At 36.3% G+C, this 16,842-nt stretch overlaps 1 protein-coding gene across 2 annotated transcripts in view; it reads left to right on the forward strand.

The window, feature by feature from the left end:
- The first annotated feature begins 5,816 nt into the window (after positions 1 to 5,816).
- JAKMIP2 (janus kinase and microtubule interacting protein 2) overlaps positions 5,817 to 16,842 on the forward strand; it is a 169,573-nt gene continuing 158,547 nt past the window's right edge. For both annotated transcript variants that reach the window (XM_060006863.1, XM_060006864.1), the window contains exon 1: positions 5,817 to 5,941. The gene's annotated coding sequence lies outside the window, so the exon portion shown is untranslated. The remainder of the gene's footprint in view (positions 5,942 to 16,842) is intronic.

Below are 16,842 nucleotides of genomic sequence, written 5' to 3' on the forward strand. Positions count from 1 at the left end.
AGCTCATCTCCGTTGGAAACTCTCTTTTCTTAGCTCTTACAGGGCTGGCATAATCCATACTTCATTTCTCAACTTAAATGTCACCCCACAGTGAGTCATTCCTCTCCATCTCTGGTCCTCATCTTCCCCTCAGTTGTTCATTGCTTCATGGCACTTGTGAAAATGTGCTATTGTTTTAGTGGTTGGTTTTCTTATTCTTTGGCTGCCCCATCCACTAGACTCTAAGCTCAGCTAGGACAGGAACTAAGTCTGTTTTGTTCACTGTGGGATGCACACGCTTATCGTACTACCTGATTCACGTTCTCTCCTCTTAGTGCTGGGAGTAATGACATTTTGAGTTCCTGAGCACTGTAAAAATTCTGACAATTATGGTGCCTCCCATAGTAAAAATTATACAAAACTTAAAATAAAACTTCTACATATACTGAAATTAAACTAACTTATTTGCAAATTTTCTTTTTTAAAAAATTTTTATTGGAGTATAGTTGATTTACAATGTTGTGTTAGTTTCAGGTGTACAGCAAAGTGAATCAGTTATACATAACATGTATCCACTCTTTTCTTTTTAGATTCTTTTCCCATATAGGCCATTACAGAATATTGAGTAGAGTTCCCTGTGCTATACAGCAGGTTCTTATTAGTTATCTATTTTATATATAGCAGTGTGTATATGTCAATCCCAATCTCCCAATTATTTATAGATTTTCTGATTACAAAATTTTGGAAAAATTCATTGAAATGGAACTTTTCCCATTTCTTTGGTGTCCCTGATTTTCTGGTAACCTAAGCACATGTGTTGTCTGCCTTTGGGTAATAACAGCTGCCCAGAACCAGAAAGGAAAAAACTGCTTCTCATTTCAGCATCAGAGCAAAGGTTGTCTTATCGAGTAAACCTTATTAATAAATCTGCAATGGAGCAGTGGTCACTGTTAGCATTACACCTCTTTTTCTACTATGAGAACAACAATGAATCCTTTGGCCTCTCTTCATGCTTTCTCATCCCACATAGCCTGTCAGCTCCTTAGCTACTGACAAACTCTAATCCCTCAAATAAATTAACAGAAGGAAAACCTAGAGGAAAGAACTGTGTGTCTATGTGTTAGGGGGGAAAGGAGGCTGATTCTTTCAACAAACACATATGTGGCACATGATGTGCACAGGTACTGTGCTAGGTACTAGCATGAAACAAAAACTGAATAACATGCCTGTTTTCCACACCTCAGACCAGCATACATTTCCCTCTCTTTGTCTGAAGCCATCTGCCCGCACCCTACTCCACAATTCCTCCAAGAATGTCTTCCGAGGCTCTCAAACTCAGTTATGTTCTCTCTTTATATGCTCTCAGAGCTTCCTGTAGTTCTCTGTTATAGCCCTCATCATTTATTTTAAGAAATTTTGTAGTGTCTCTTTCATTTTAGATTATAAACTTTTTTTTGAAAAGAGTGTTCACATCATCTTATGCACAGCTGTGTCCCTGGTACCTAGTACAGCATTAATGTATCAGTAAACAAATGAATGAATGGTACTGCTGGCCTCAATCAAATAGGAGTGAAAGACAAAAAAATATTTACCATTCAACATCATGAGCATAGTAATAAAGATGTGACAAGGGACAACGACAATGGGAATCTCATTTCTAATGCTAATCTAATGCTAATCCTGGTATCAGTGAAGAGTCCTTGAAGGAGGTGATGGATAAATCTTGAAGGCTGAAGAATTAGGGCAGGGAAGGGACTTCCAGAGGATACAGGGTGAGCAAAGGCAGAAGTGTCCGCCTGCTAAGTAGAGTCATCCATAAGATGGTTGGCCATAGGACTGTAGAGTTCATGGCAGAGTTCCAATATACTTGCTTCCTGGTAGTATTGGTAAAGGACATGCAGTGAGGTCAGAATGATATCCTTATCCTTAATGACCTCAAGAAGATCCTGGCTACTTACATTTAATGTTTTCTGTACATAGACAATATGTTAATAACCTCTTACAGAATAGACAGGGAATAAACAACAGTCACTTCTGTGACCCCTAGCTTTTTGTCCCTTTTGGGGGGGAAATAAGGACATTGGCCTATCTCTGAGGTAAACATTTACAGAATTCCTCATAGTCTGCTGGTAGCTGGTCTGCAGTCATAACAGCAAGTTCTTAGAATAGCTTGGCGTGATCTGAGTATTCTGTAAACACCTAGAAAAATGTGCTATGCATAACCATGGTTATTAAGAATTATGTTAATAATAATATTAGCTAACATTACTTATTTATTACATGCGAAATGCTTCTTGACTCTTTGTACACATGAACTTTGATCTTCAAAAGAAACAGGGGTACAGAGAAATTAAGCACTTGCCCAAGGTCACTCAGAAAAAAAAAAAAAATGGTGAAGTGGGGACTCAATCCAGGTAGTCTGTCTCCAGAGCCCACACTTTGCAGCTTCCTCCCATTATGCTGTGGTTCCTCCTGAAAATTTAATGCTGCTTTTGGAGCCAAGACACACACACCCTGTACTTTTTCAGACATCTCGTAGAATTCAGAAGTCAAAGTTGGAGAGATCTCAGGAGGGGTAGACAGTCTGGCCACAGTTAGTAGATGCTAACATATGGAGAAGGTGCTCTTGAAACAAAATCAGTGTTTCTCAAAGACTACCAGCAGTATACTAGGTGACTCTGAATATGTATGGGCAAACATTTCCATTTTAATAACTATATACTTAAAAAATATGTAATAGATACACATTATGCTAATATGCATGTATGCTGAAAAGATAATTATTATAATTTCTTTCTAATTTTTAGAAATATCAGAAATAGATAACTGGAAAAATAATGTTATAATAATAACTTATTTAGCCATGATTCAATGCAGAAGTTGTTTGATATTTCATTTATTTACTGGTTTGTTCATTCAACAAATATTTATTGAGCATCTAATATGGGTCAGGTACTGTTCACAAATAAACAAACAAACAAATATCTCTACCCTTTCATAGCTAACATTCTAGTGGGGAGAAACAGATAAAAATTTTAAAGTATAAATAAATAACATAGTATATTAAAACATAATAGATACCATGGGAACATAGAGCACAGTAACAGGAAATGGCAATGGAGAGAAGGAATGAAATTTTAAATTTTCTTTTTTTTTTTTTTCTTTTTTTTAACTAAGAATTATTACAAGTGAAGTTGAAGTCTTTGTTTAACTAAAAAAATATATATATATATTGTTTTACATTAAGTTCCTTTCTCTGGGAACATTCTGTTTACCATGCCTAATTTTATTAATGTTTTGCCAAAGCCAGAGACAAATTTCCTTTTAAAGTAAATAAATAACAAATAATTAAAGTAAATAAAAATAAATACCACACAATTAAATATCTAAAGGAAAATATTATTAAATAACGGTAACAGTGCTGCATGGATATAGCCCCCCCCCCCAAAAAAAAGGAAGAGTACTATTTGAATGGTTAAATTAGGGAATTGTTTAAATAGGGAACACCAAACACTTTTCCCTTCCTATTGCCTCTGTGTTGATAGGAGGAGAGAAAACTAGAATCACTCACCCCAACAAAATCAGCTCTTGGTGCTCAAGATAAAAGGCTTCCTCACAAGGCTGGTGGAGAGGATTCCAACACCTAAGCACGTCTGAGTTTCTACCACCTGCAGCTTTCATCTCTGCTTACTTTACATGACCATTTTTGTGGAGACAGCAGAAGATGAAATACAGAGAATACAAAAGCTAGACTATCACAACGCATTCCTTTATGCTACACAGCTACACTCACGTGCTGCTGACGTGCAAGTGTGTGTAGACTGACTGTCTAGGTTCTGGGGGAGGGAGAGGCCCCTAGCTGCACAGAGCAGGATGCAGGCTCTCCCCTGGAGAGGACCCGGAGGCAATGCCAAGTGTGGAGGATGAGTTGCAACCCTTTCCTCAACCACCTAATTGCCTTCCAATCAGTTTTGCTAGAATAAGGCCCTGACATTAAGTGTGAACCCAAGCAGGAAAATGTCCTCTCACATTTTAAAATTAATTACTTGAGAATGAGTAACAAAGAATCTTAGCTAGCACTTTGTGCTAGACATTGTGCTCATGCTCTACATGCATCATCCTATTTGATTCTCACGATGAGGTTCTACAATTATTTCCATTTCACAGATGAAGAAACATAGGTTCAGGAAAGTTAATTAACATGTCCCAAATCATATCTAAAGTCAGTCGAGCCCAGGCTGTCTGACTCTGAAATTTGTACTAATCCTATTTGAATCTGTAAATAACCCTATGGATTAAGAACAAGAGTATCTCCATTCCATGGAGGAGTAGCAGAAAATGTAATGGTTAGGAGAGCAAATGCTAGTGTTAGAAGCATCAGAGTTTTAATTCTGGCTCTGCCATGTATTAGCCGTGTGGATTTGGGAAATTTATTTAACTCCTTTAAGGCTTACAACGTCCTTAATTGTCACATTTTAGAGAACTTTTAATCTCTTAGGGCCTCGCTGTTTTTGTCATCATCATCATTGTCACCATCATCTTCTTCTTCATCATCATCATCATCACAGCTATCATGTATTAAGTGTTTTCTCACCTTAATTTTTTCCCGTGTCTGAAATTGCCACTCTATTCCTTCAATCCCTTGGATCAAGAAGTGGCTACAATGTACTACCACCACTACTAATAATAGCAATAAGAGTAAACATTTATTATATGCTTACTACATGCAAAGTGCTTTTAGTGCATTATCTCATTCAATCTTTACAACTACTGCCTGAGATAAATACTAGTGTCATTTATAATGTATAGTTAGAAACAATTCATCTAGAACTCAGCACTGCTGATTTCACATCCTTTTTTTCCTACTCACCACCCAGACCACCAGCTAACTTGGGACCTCCAAAAGGGCATCCTTGAAATATCATGGAATTTCCTGCAGGATATTGAACACTCCAGGAGTCTGACACTAAAAAGGTTTGAAACTATCCACCAACTGAGAGCCGTGGTTGCTCAAGGAATTTCTGATTCCTCTGTTCCAACTTCCTTTTCCACAGGGGAGTGCCAAACAACTCCAGATCCTCTTCAGAGGGGGAGCTGGAAAAACAATGACTCACCTGAGAAGAACAAGCAGAGTAGTGCCAAGGAATCAAACAGACTCTTTTAATTGCAAAGTCCAGCCACCCATTTTCCTTGTTAACAACCTTGAGTGGCTTTGAGTAAAAGATGCTATAAAGAACAAACATATTTGGAGTGATAATAATCTCCTATTACATTATATAACTTTCTCCATATTTGTTATTATTTTTTCTGATTGCAAATTTAATACATTTTATTGGAAAACCATAGAAAATGAAAAAATAGCTAAGCTGTTTTGTATGATTCAGTCTAGACTTCAATAAAATTGAAATATTCTCTTCCCATGGCTATACACCCTTACCCCATTTTTAAAGACCTGGAGTCCAGGGTAGGAGAGACCAAGAGCATCCCAGAGAGCAGCAGCGCAAATTCACTCCCCTCCAACCCCTGCAGCTCCTTTCACCCATCTCGCCTCCCTCTTAGTCTGGTGGCTTACCATTGGTCGTTGCCATGACAACCAGCAGCAGCCAGGGCTGGCAGCCTCTACCGCAGCAGGGGTGGGGCTTTGGAGGAGGGGGCAGGAGAGGAGGAGCCAGAGGAGGTATCTGCTGCAAGTTCCTGGCTGCTTCTGAGCTCACCCCATCCTCCGAGAGGGAGGAGGCCTTGTGGTGATGCTGCTGCTTCTGCCGCCTCGACTGCTGATACTCTAGTGAGGCTGGAAGGGTGGTTCCTATTCGCACCGTCGCCAACCAGAGAGTGAAGGAAAAAAATCCCAGCAGCCGCTGCTGATGTTGGGTTCGGAGGCTGCATCCGACTCGGTCACAAGGAAAATGGATTCAGTTTGCATCTCTCCCTCCTTTCAACAGCTTCTCCGCGTCTCAGCATGGTAAGTAGCAGAGAGCGGGGTTATCTTCTTGGTTTAGCTGGCTATTAAATGACCTGTGTATACATTTGTGGCCTGCACTTGAACAATGACTCCCTCAGAGAAGGAGAGGAAGGTGTGGAGACAGTGATGGGGATGGGAGAGAGGAAGGTTGCCAGGAAGAGAGAAGTAAGAAGGCATCTGCTTGTGTTAAAAAAAAAAAAAAATGGTGTTGTGATTTTATCCTGAACTGGCTCAGAATGCAGACTGAGCCACTTGGTTCCTTTCCTTCCAAGCTTAGCAACAGAATCAGGGGGTGGAAAAAGAGCTGACAAGAAATGGATGTTATTGAAGGGAATCATTTAATTTGCGGCTCTCACATACAGGGTTGGGCCTTCCTCAAAAACACATTTGGTGCTTCCTAAGCTTTCCGGCCTAATTATAAGGTGATTTTGCTTATTTCCCTCATTGCTAAGAAAAGGTAGCCCCAGAATTTAGCATTTTATTTCATATTCCGATGTACTCTTGCTGAGAAACCATTTGCCAGATAGAGTTTCATTTTTAGTACATAGATTTGATTGTGAACATACAAATGGATACCCTATGGATATGCATATGATACATACACGTTACTTAGCATTTATGAAACATATTTATATGCAGAGTGTGCTTTGCAATCATTTTTATGGGTTACAAATGACCTTGCATGCTTGGAGGTAATTGCATATTTTTGAAACTGTGCTTCTGGTTTGTATTATTATTCATTGGCTTCATTTGGATTAATGCAAGATTTATTCTTGTTATTGTCCCTTAGTTTCATTGTGACCAATTAGGACAATCTGTATCAAAGCACTGGATGTGAATTCATAGCCTGCCTCTTTTCTTTATTTTTAATTGGGTTTGTGGGGGGTGATTTGAGAGCCCTGAATTTACAATGATAGGAAAGGGAGGTGGCTTGTGGTATTATTTTGTGTCTAGCATCTTGCCAAATGAATGTTGAAACAAATCAGTTTTCTTGAAATTCTACCCCAAGCGTTTCATGTTTGTACCTGTGTCCCAGGAAGCACAGATGAGTTGGAAGGTGAAATGCATTCATTTTTTTAATAGTGCTGCTTATTCCTTCAGTATCCAGACACCATTTTACAGTTCCCTCAAATGTTGTGTTATGGGTCTACTTCTTTAGGTGGTTAAGTAGGAAAGTGGGACTGTTTTGAAAATCTAGGTGTTCCCAAGTACCTTAGCCATCTCCAAATTAACCTGCTTATACAATGAAATGAAACAAGAGAGTGAGCAAAGCTTAGGGTGAGAATGTGTGGCTTGCAGGCAAAATGGGGGGCTATTGTAGTTCACAAATGCTTAGTGTGATCTGCTTGACCTTTTATTATGTCACAGCTTTAAGGCAACTCAGGATACTAAGGACGCCTGAGATGAGTAGGGTACAGGGCTCCATTACCACCCAGGATAATAGAAATTTCATTGAATTAAAGCCAGAAAAATCCTTGCAGGTAAAACTGTGTTAGTAACATTACATTTATCATATGGACTATTTTTTATCCATCTCTCTCTTCTCTAACAATATCATTGTCAGGGCAAACATTTTTTAAATGTAAAAAAAAACGTTTGTTCTAATCCTGCATTTTATTTTACACACTGCTCCCCTTCATTTACAATCTTTACATGTATTTGAATCAGGTTTATAGTTTAACTTCTCCGAGAATAAATGTCCGGTTTGGTTTATATATGGGAAGGCTCTTCAGTAACTTAATAGGAAGAATGGATTTAATGTGCTCATGGCATGTCATATATTATATAGATTCACAGCTCCATCAAGTCATGCTACCATAGGCCTTATTATCACAACTACATAAAGTAGAGCAGGGAAAGGGGTACTGGGCTTGTATGTCATAACAAAAATTTTATAACACTCTGCATCCTGAATCGTTAATGATAACTTTTGACTGGCAAAAATTAAAGTTTCAGTAAGCTTTAAAAAATTAAGACATGTTGTAGTTGCAGTTGCATTGTATTTCATGCACTGAAAACAGTTACCTTGGGCTTTGTTTTATTTCCTTTGTTTCGAGTTTTCATTGGGATGTGGTTTTATAGGTGAAGTTGGTACAGTTTGAGCAGAGGCAAATCACTCTGAGTCATGGACATAGAACTGACTCTCAGCAGTGAGTTTCAGCTGTGTGGTCAGACCCTGATGGAAATAAGGGTCTAGTTTTTGATCCTACAACTTGAGACGATTATATGACCTTTGCTGAGGGGTCACAGAAAAGTGAACTGTTTTTAAAGGACTACAAGTTGAACCCTCTAAGAAAGGATAAGGAAATTAGGATTATTTTATTGGGAGAAGTGAAACTAAGAGATGATGATCATTTACTTCAAAGAGCTGGACATTGCTTACTGACATTTTTTGGAGCCTAAAATATGGTCACTGGGCTTCAACTTCATTAGAAAGAATGAAGATTAGAAATACACAATGTAAAACTTCCTGATAGGAAATTTGAACTGTCAACTGGATAACCAGATAAGGCAGTGCATCCTTCTTCAAAACCTCCAAAAGTATGCCATAGACATGCATTTATTTTGAACAGGCTAAATTCTTTCTCAAGAACTTTACTGGCTTTTTCTAGAGTAAATTGTCCATTTAAGAGTGTGCTTTAGTTGTTTAACATCAGGTACTGCTAGACCTGCAACGGTAAGACTCCATGTTGTAATGGGCTTCTAAATTACAGAATCTGAATATTTTTAAAGAAATCAATTGACCGTATGCTTGGAGAAACGTGTATGTTATCTTGTCAGGATGCAGGGACCTGAACATTGTCCTCTTCATAAGACTCCTTTCTCAGCAACTTTATGGAATGTGGTGCCTAACAGCCGTATTAACATTTTTCCCTTTGTATGGATAATTTTAAAAAATGAAACGGGGTTTAGTGGGGTCTAGATACAAAATATCAATAGTTCAAGAGCCATCAATTTGATGTCAGAAAAAACAAAATATATGGAAGATACATACATTTGATTATTTAAATGCGCTATTTAACAACAAGCAAATTAATTAATTACCTTTTTCTCAAATACTATCTTGAAAATGCCATTCTTATTGCAATATTAAACATTTTCACTGGCATTTAAACTTTTGTAAAACTTGTTTTAATTGGGATAAAACACATATTATCTAATTTCTCACTTTGTGATAGGATGTTCCTTATTTCTTCAAGTGACTTCAGAACATATTTCAGTCTTATGTACATGCTTCAAGTCTCCATCAGGGGAACTTAGAAAATAGCTGGAGGTCAAATCTGTTTTCTACATTTTTCATGGTTTCATAAAAAGATTAATGCTTTGTTTTCCATAGTTGGAACCAAAAAGAAAACAAAATTTATCTTGGAAGTTTTAACAGAAATTACTTAATTGTTTTTTACTGAAATAAATAAACTGGATGTATACTTGGGTGTTACTCTGAGAGGTCAGTTACAGTTCCCCCTGTTTGCACATCCCAAATGTTATTTTACCAAGTGAAAATGTGTTTTCAGACATGATGAATTAATCAGTTGAAAAACAACTATTTGTAGAGCTCTTATATGACTAGCACAATTCGCATATCTAGGAACGTAGAATTTCCTTGTGGGGGGTATATAAGCTATACACATGTGCAATAGTTAATGACGAAAACAATATAGTTGTAATTAGCACCATCATTACACCTTATCTTAATATAATCTTTTGTAGTTCTTAAAGTCATTTTACGTTCTTTATTTGTCATCTTATATTCCCCAAAATTCTGTCATGCCAGTAAAGCTTGTGTCATCATAATTATTTTACATTAGTGGAAAGAGGCTCGGGAGATTAGACTTGTTCAAGTTTGGGTTTGGTAAATAGCCTAGTTGGGCCCTAATTCCAACTCACATGAGCTCAAATCTGCCGTATTAGAAAATTTAGCAAATTATCTTGCCGATTTGAATTTTAAAATATCAAATATAGTAAACTCTGCATTAAATGTAGTTCATTTTTATTTGGACATTTATTTGGATATGATTTGTTCTTTGATCATATTGGATTGCCACATAGATTAAATTCATTCTTCAGTTATCAGCCAAAAACAAGGTAGACACAAAAATTATTTTGGAGAAAATCTGGGATTCATGATATTTCATAAAAGCATGAAGCATTTGGGGAAAACTTGGAACTTTGTTGGACTGATGTGCACTTATTTTATACCTAAGTATTATTTTTATTTTTAATGACATAAAGTTGGGGGGTAGCACAGTTTTTTTTCCTGTGCTTAGGACCAAATTAATTTCTATAGGTCCTGGACCTTGAAGAAACTTAGCCCATACCTCCTACCTGTATGTCCTAAGCATCTCTCTACCTACATGTTCTTAAAAATTAAAATGATATTAACTCATAAATAAGTGTACATCAGTTTAACAACTTTCTGATATTTCCTGGACAAATACTTTTATACTTTTCTGAAGTATCAAAAATCAAATACTTTTCTCCAAAATATTGTAGTTTTTTGATGTCTCCCTTTCTTTGCTAACACTGTAGGCACGTACTTTGTCCAACTGTTTGGTAATTCAGCACTGGCCAAAGAGTAAATCATGCCATCTGAACTATCATTTCACATTTGTGAAGTATCCTTTATAATTAATTAGCTTGCAGTACAAGTGACATCTGTCATATTAAAGGCATTCTGCTTTAAATCAATATTCACCAATACAATTAAATTTTCTTTTAAAGGCTCTCTTATTTTACATTTGAAACATATATCCAAATTGTTGGAAAAGAAAGGATAAAGCAGAAATGTATAAGAAAATCCCCCATAAGCCTACCATCAAGAAATAATTACTGTTAGTACTTTGAAATATTTCCTTCTAGATTTTTTTCTATCTGCCAGTATAAACACACTCAGATACACCATTTCATAAATGGGACCATACTCTAAGCATTGTTTTATAGTTTTTTTATTTTATATAAGGTGGCCATCTTTCCATGTCAATGAAATATGTCTCTAGTAAATTTTTAATCTCTGTGTGCATTTTTCTTGATGACTCAAGATATTTTCCCCCACTTTGGGGTCTTCACATTTTGCTTTTAAATACAGGTAGCTCCTGCTTGATTTTCAGTAGCTGCGAGTCAAGCATGATTTTCAGGAAATAGGAGATCTTTTATTCTGACCTGCCACTGCATCTCACAGTGGGTATTAAATTAACCTCGGTCATCTCTTGTCTGCTGATAATGAATGAGTTTTAAGCTCAAGTCAGTGAAATCCCTGTTTGAATTGCTAGGAATTTCACCAGGCGCATGCATGAGCGGCAATTAAAAAAACAAAAACAAATCTCTTCCAGATTCATGTTATTCTTCCTCAGTATAGCAGTGGCATCCTGTAGTCTTAACCTCAGTGACCAACTTAAATTCTTCATAAAAACATTTAAACAACATACCTTAGCTGTCACATGACTTCTCAGACTAAACTAAGATATATTTTTGGCATCTGTATGTTTCTTAAACTGGTATATAGTTTTTAAATGAAAGCCCAGTCATCTGACTCTTCCCTTTTTAAAATACGAATGGTTGGATTCTTCTTATACTTTAAGTTTGAGCTTTAAATATAACTCCTTGAAGAGGTTTCCTTAAGTATATCTCCACTATTACTCTTCATACCCTCTGTTTCCTTTGTAGCATTTATCAAAGTTGTAATTATAGAGCTATTTATTTGCTCACTTGATCTTCCCTGCCCTTCACTAGATTGTAAACTCTGTGAGGGCAGAAAATGAAACTGTCAATTAATAACGAAAGCCTTGGCACGACATATGTGCTCAATAAACAGTGGTTGACTGAACGAATAAATGGGTGCTCCCCTGAAGGACCTCTGTTTTCTAGCAGGTCTTCAGACTGTGACTCTCATTCTTGTACTTTGGCTGTGAAAACAAAATGATTGTATTCATATATGTGATATTCTCAGGATTTTAGGATGTTCATAAAGGAAAGCCAAATTCTTAAATGACAAATCACAATATTTAAAAAAATCCATCGTTAAAAATTGTTCACTACATACTATGACATAAATAAGAAAGGCTGTGAATATTTCTGTGGCTTCATTTATTCCCTTTCAAAACTGAATTGCAAGTCAGAAATAATGAGACAAGGGAATACCTTTGGATTCACTATAACTTATTAAAATAAATTAGTAATTTAATTATTATTAGCATCAAATTATATGATACACACTCAAAGCTATTTTGCTATTCTAGAAATCCACTTTACTAAATTCTCTAATCATAAATAAATCATTCCTTCATATCTATATCCAAAAATGAGGCTGAAACAGTAATGGAGGCAATAACCTTACTCAGAAGATGAATTGAGGAAAAATCTTGCTTTCATGGAAGTTTTGAAATCAAATATAAAAAGAGTGACCTGGAGGAGAAGGGGTATGCTTGGCAAATACAAAGAAATATCTTGAAATCATTGGGAACAGCCATCTCTATAGGTGCCTGACCTGCTGATACATTGAAATTTAAGTAAGAGGAAAAAGTCTTTGTTCCCTGTCTTTGTTTGGCATCTAAATCAAGATCACTCACTGCACTGCTTGAAATTCTAGAGTCAACTGCAGTTAAAATATAGATGGAAAACCAAATCTGGCTAAGTTTAGCTGACACTGTCTGGTCAGAAAACAATTCATTGGTATTATTTTCAAGAAGGAAATTTTGCTGAGGTCATTATGACTCTAAAAAAGCCTTGTGAGCATGTGCTTCAGAAAAGAGGGTGATATTGTCAACCTGCCTTCTGATCCAAACTGGAAATGTTTCCTTGGAAAATGCTACCCAGTATAACCACGATGAAAATGTAAACCAAGCAAGTGTTTCTCACCCACATGCCTTATCTGGCTCTTTCTTGTGCAGCATTTCTTGGAGAGAGGTACCTTCCAAAAATAAGCATTCATGGAGAGGTACCTTCCAAAAATGAATGGCTTCTCTAGTCCTTACTGACCCATATTTAAGGCCTGTAAACTCTTCATAGGTCAGATATACCTAATTTGAACATATTTTCCAAAACAAAAAATGTTTTTTTTAGATGCAATTATACTGATGAAAAGAGCTAGACAGAATATTTTAAATGAGTCCCAGTCTGTAAAGTCTAGGATATTGTGTCATTCTACCAGCAAGCTATTAAAAGAATAGCAAGACAATAATTTTATATATAACAATAACCAATTTATATTAAAAATAAACACACTGAATTCACATGAATTCTCAAGATGGTAATTCTGCTAATTGGCACTGAGGAGACAGAGAAAGGGACTTAAGTGTTTTGAAGATAGTATAGATCCCAAACTTGCCTTCTTACGAATTTCCTAGATAATTCAGATTGTGAAAATGGGAACTCTGGAATTACTGGAGTTTCTCCGTTGTCTGCTCTGCTAGGGTTACCTAGACCCCAGGAAGGAATTCCTCCTACTCCACAGGCTTAGTCTTTGTCTCCTGCATCTCTTAAGTAGGAATTTAAGTGGTTGCTAATTAACCATAAAGGGGAATTTGTATTTCAGAGAATATATGATTCTTTGTTGTAGTAAGGAGAACATTTGAATTATGACTTAGTTTTATTTTAAAAGCACTTCATTTAATAAAAGTGCCTACAAAGTTTAGAATTTATAGTATTTTGAGCTAGATGCCTGAAACATTAGCAATCATTAAAAATAAACCCTAGCTTTTAAAAACCGAATTAACAAGGACCCCCTTACTCCTAGTTAATTTTACATAGAAGGAGCATTTTAGCCATCTCGCTCTCTTCTTAGCTAGATTGTCCACATTCCAGGCTCCACAGGCTCCACAGGGTTCCAGCCTCCACAGAGGAAAATATCAGCCTGCAACAAGGGAAATTGATTCTTCTACCACTGTAGACCTTCAGGTTTTTTTCCTCTATAGATTGAAAAGAGCCCAGTCTCTAAATGCATGCTTAAACATGCCCAGTTCACATGAATGCTCTCATCTGGACAGGTTTAGCTACACACATTGTCCAATCTCTTTTAAGTGTGGTGTATTATTTTATATTTTTCTCTTTTCACTCTATTTACAGTTTTTGAAATCAAACCTAAATGGCTTAGCCAAGACCCCTGGAAGGTAGTAAAGAGACAAGATTAATATTTCTAGCCAGTCCCTGGCTATTTGCTTTCTGCACTTTCACTAACATTTGTAGGGCTTGAAAACATTAACTGTCTAAATTTATTTTGTATAATCTTCTTGCTTTGAAACATCTTGCTTTGATCTTTGGCTGTATAGTCAACTGTAATCTAAGCGGAATTGATCTGTTCTCAGTTCACGTGGTGCCACTGCTAACCACATTCTTGATGTCCTCAAATGCTGTTTTTCTAACGAAAGGATCTTTATGACAGAGAGTAGCTGATGAAATAGTAGAAAAGCATTTTGTTCAGGAGACATTTTGCAAAGAAGCACTCTCTCTTGGGTCAATCTGAAATTTTTTTTCAGACTTGATGCTGACTCTATTCTTTAGAAGAATTGAGGACATCCGTAGTATCGAGTTTCCTTTATAATTCAAGTAAACCAATTTATTCCAGGAACAAATGAGACAGCCTTGACCCTCTTAATAACAGGAATATCTGACATGGTCTGAATATAACAAGAATAAAAAGAAAACTTACTTTTACAACTTACTTTTCAAAGTTATCCAGAAAAAGAGCTAAATTCTTTGAGTACCTCTTATGTATTTCTTATACTGTTTTCACCCATGTCCATTTTTTCAGTCCTCACAAACAGAGGCATTGTTCTTCCCACTTTGCAAGAGGAAAATGAAGTTGAGTAAGTTAAATTCTTAGCCAAAGCCATTCAGTTAGTGAGTTTGGAGCAAAGACTGAAGTAAGAGCTATCTGATTTTATAGCACAGTGGTTAAAACCTGAAGCGTTGTGGACTGGACCCAGCTCAGGGAAGTGTTTATAAACATATGTCAAGTGTTTGTAAGCAAAAATATATGTTTCCAGCACAATATTTTAAAAAACACTCTTTTGTCCAAAATTTTATAATTTTGACATTTCAAAAAATATCTCGGTATCTCCCTCCTCTTAGAAAATAAGAAAATCTGGCATCGCTAGGCCCACATCTCTTCATGGTAGACACATCTGGAGTTGAGTGATAGGTATTCCTCTGGGTGGGTATTGTGTTCTTCAGCATGTGCCACATCAACACCCCAAGCCCCTTCCCCACCAGTGGATTCACGTTAACTCTTTGGCTCTTGAGACAGTTGGAATTCTGACTGCTGTTTAGCCCATTTTCATTCCACTATACCATGTTATTTCCCAGCTAAGCATGGTTTTTGTTCTTTAGAGAAACACTCAGGTTTCATTAATATGGAAGCTGAAATGAATTTAACCCAGCAGATGAGCATTTGATAAAAATGAACTATCTGTATGAAATTTAATGCTGTTGATCTGATTTGGGGGCAATCACAATTACATTTCAACCAATTTGTAGCTTCAGGTGTTTCCTCTGTGCACCGTCAATTATTTGTTTTATTTCTTTCATAATTAGTAAGCAAAGGCATTTTTCACAGGAATTAATGTGTTCAATACTTTATTTTACAAGTTACAAAGGACTTTTGATACTTTAAATCTCACAAGCATATAGGTAGAGAAGATATTATATATTATGTTATATTGTATTATATTATATTATGTTAATTTATGTTATATCATTTATAATCAACCTCAGGTTAAAGTTCAGATTGTCTACCTGTATCCAGCATCACCTAATCACTAAGTGAAAAGTATACAACTCAAATTGAGGTTTCTTTACTTCAGAATTTATTTGTTCTATGAGATGTGGCCCCACACAACCGAACGATCCATCAGTAACGTGAATCAGAGCCAGAGAATTATGACATGATCTGACCTTCACTCTAAATCCTAACTCAGGTGCTAAGGGAATTTAGGTCCCTTGGTTATCCTCACCAAGTCCTTCCTTTCACATATGATTGGTGGATGTGTATCTGTATATGGACACAACTAAATAAACCAAGAACCTTTGATGGGGGTTGTGGAGGGTGGGGGGATGAATAAATAGTTCCTACATGTGTATCATTACCATCATCACTAATACCACAAAAGCCTAATTGAAGTTCCTCAAAATAGAAAGCATTCATAGACTTCCAATTGTTATCCCTGGTCCCTGTCCAAAAGGAACTTCTGTTTTTACAAGGAGAAAGGGCCAAATTTAAATAGAATATTAACACATGTAACACTTAGATGGAATACTTCAATAGCACCACTGTTTTCAGCAGAAGTCTTTGTTTTTGTGATGTGACCACGATGGCTTCTAGCTAATTGGCCTCAACTATTAACATGTGTGTTGACATGGATGGTTTTGAATCAGTATTCAATCCTATCTTTCTTCTCTAAAGATAGATGTTTCATTTGATGAGCCAAATATAATAATCTTTACATTAATAAATAGAGATTATGAGGCACATTAATCTACTTTTTGGACCAAATTCAGGTTAAAAAAACCTCTTTGAAATTTCTTTCAAAACACACTTGACATTAATGTTAATTGTTGTTGCATTGTTGGTTTATGTTTGTTTCAGTACCCTTCCTAGATGCCAAGCATTGCCCTAAAGTTGTTACATACATGCGCCAACACGCTTTGAAGAAGGTCATAGCATCTCTATTTTATGTATAGCTCAACTAAGGTTTATTACCATACAACAATTTAATACTTACTGAAGATTATCTAACTGATAACAGATGGAACTAGATTCTGAACTCAAGTCTGCCTGACTCCAAAGTCATCTTAAGTAATGAGCTAAACCACTTCCCTCTTGTAGTGAAAACTTGATTGTGCTCCCCAAAATTAAATAAAGAGAAAAGCAAATATATTTTTAATGTTATTATTATTATTAAATATTA

Source organism: Delphinus delphis, chromosome 3 (assembly GCF_949987515.2).
Source record: "Delphinus delphis chromosome 3, mDelDel1.2, whole genome shotgun sequence".
Taxonomy (NCBI): domain Eukaryota; kingdom Metazoa; phylum Chordata; class Mammalia; order Artiodactyla; family Delphinidae; genus Delphinus; species Delphinus delphis.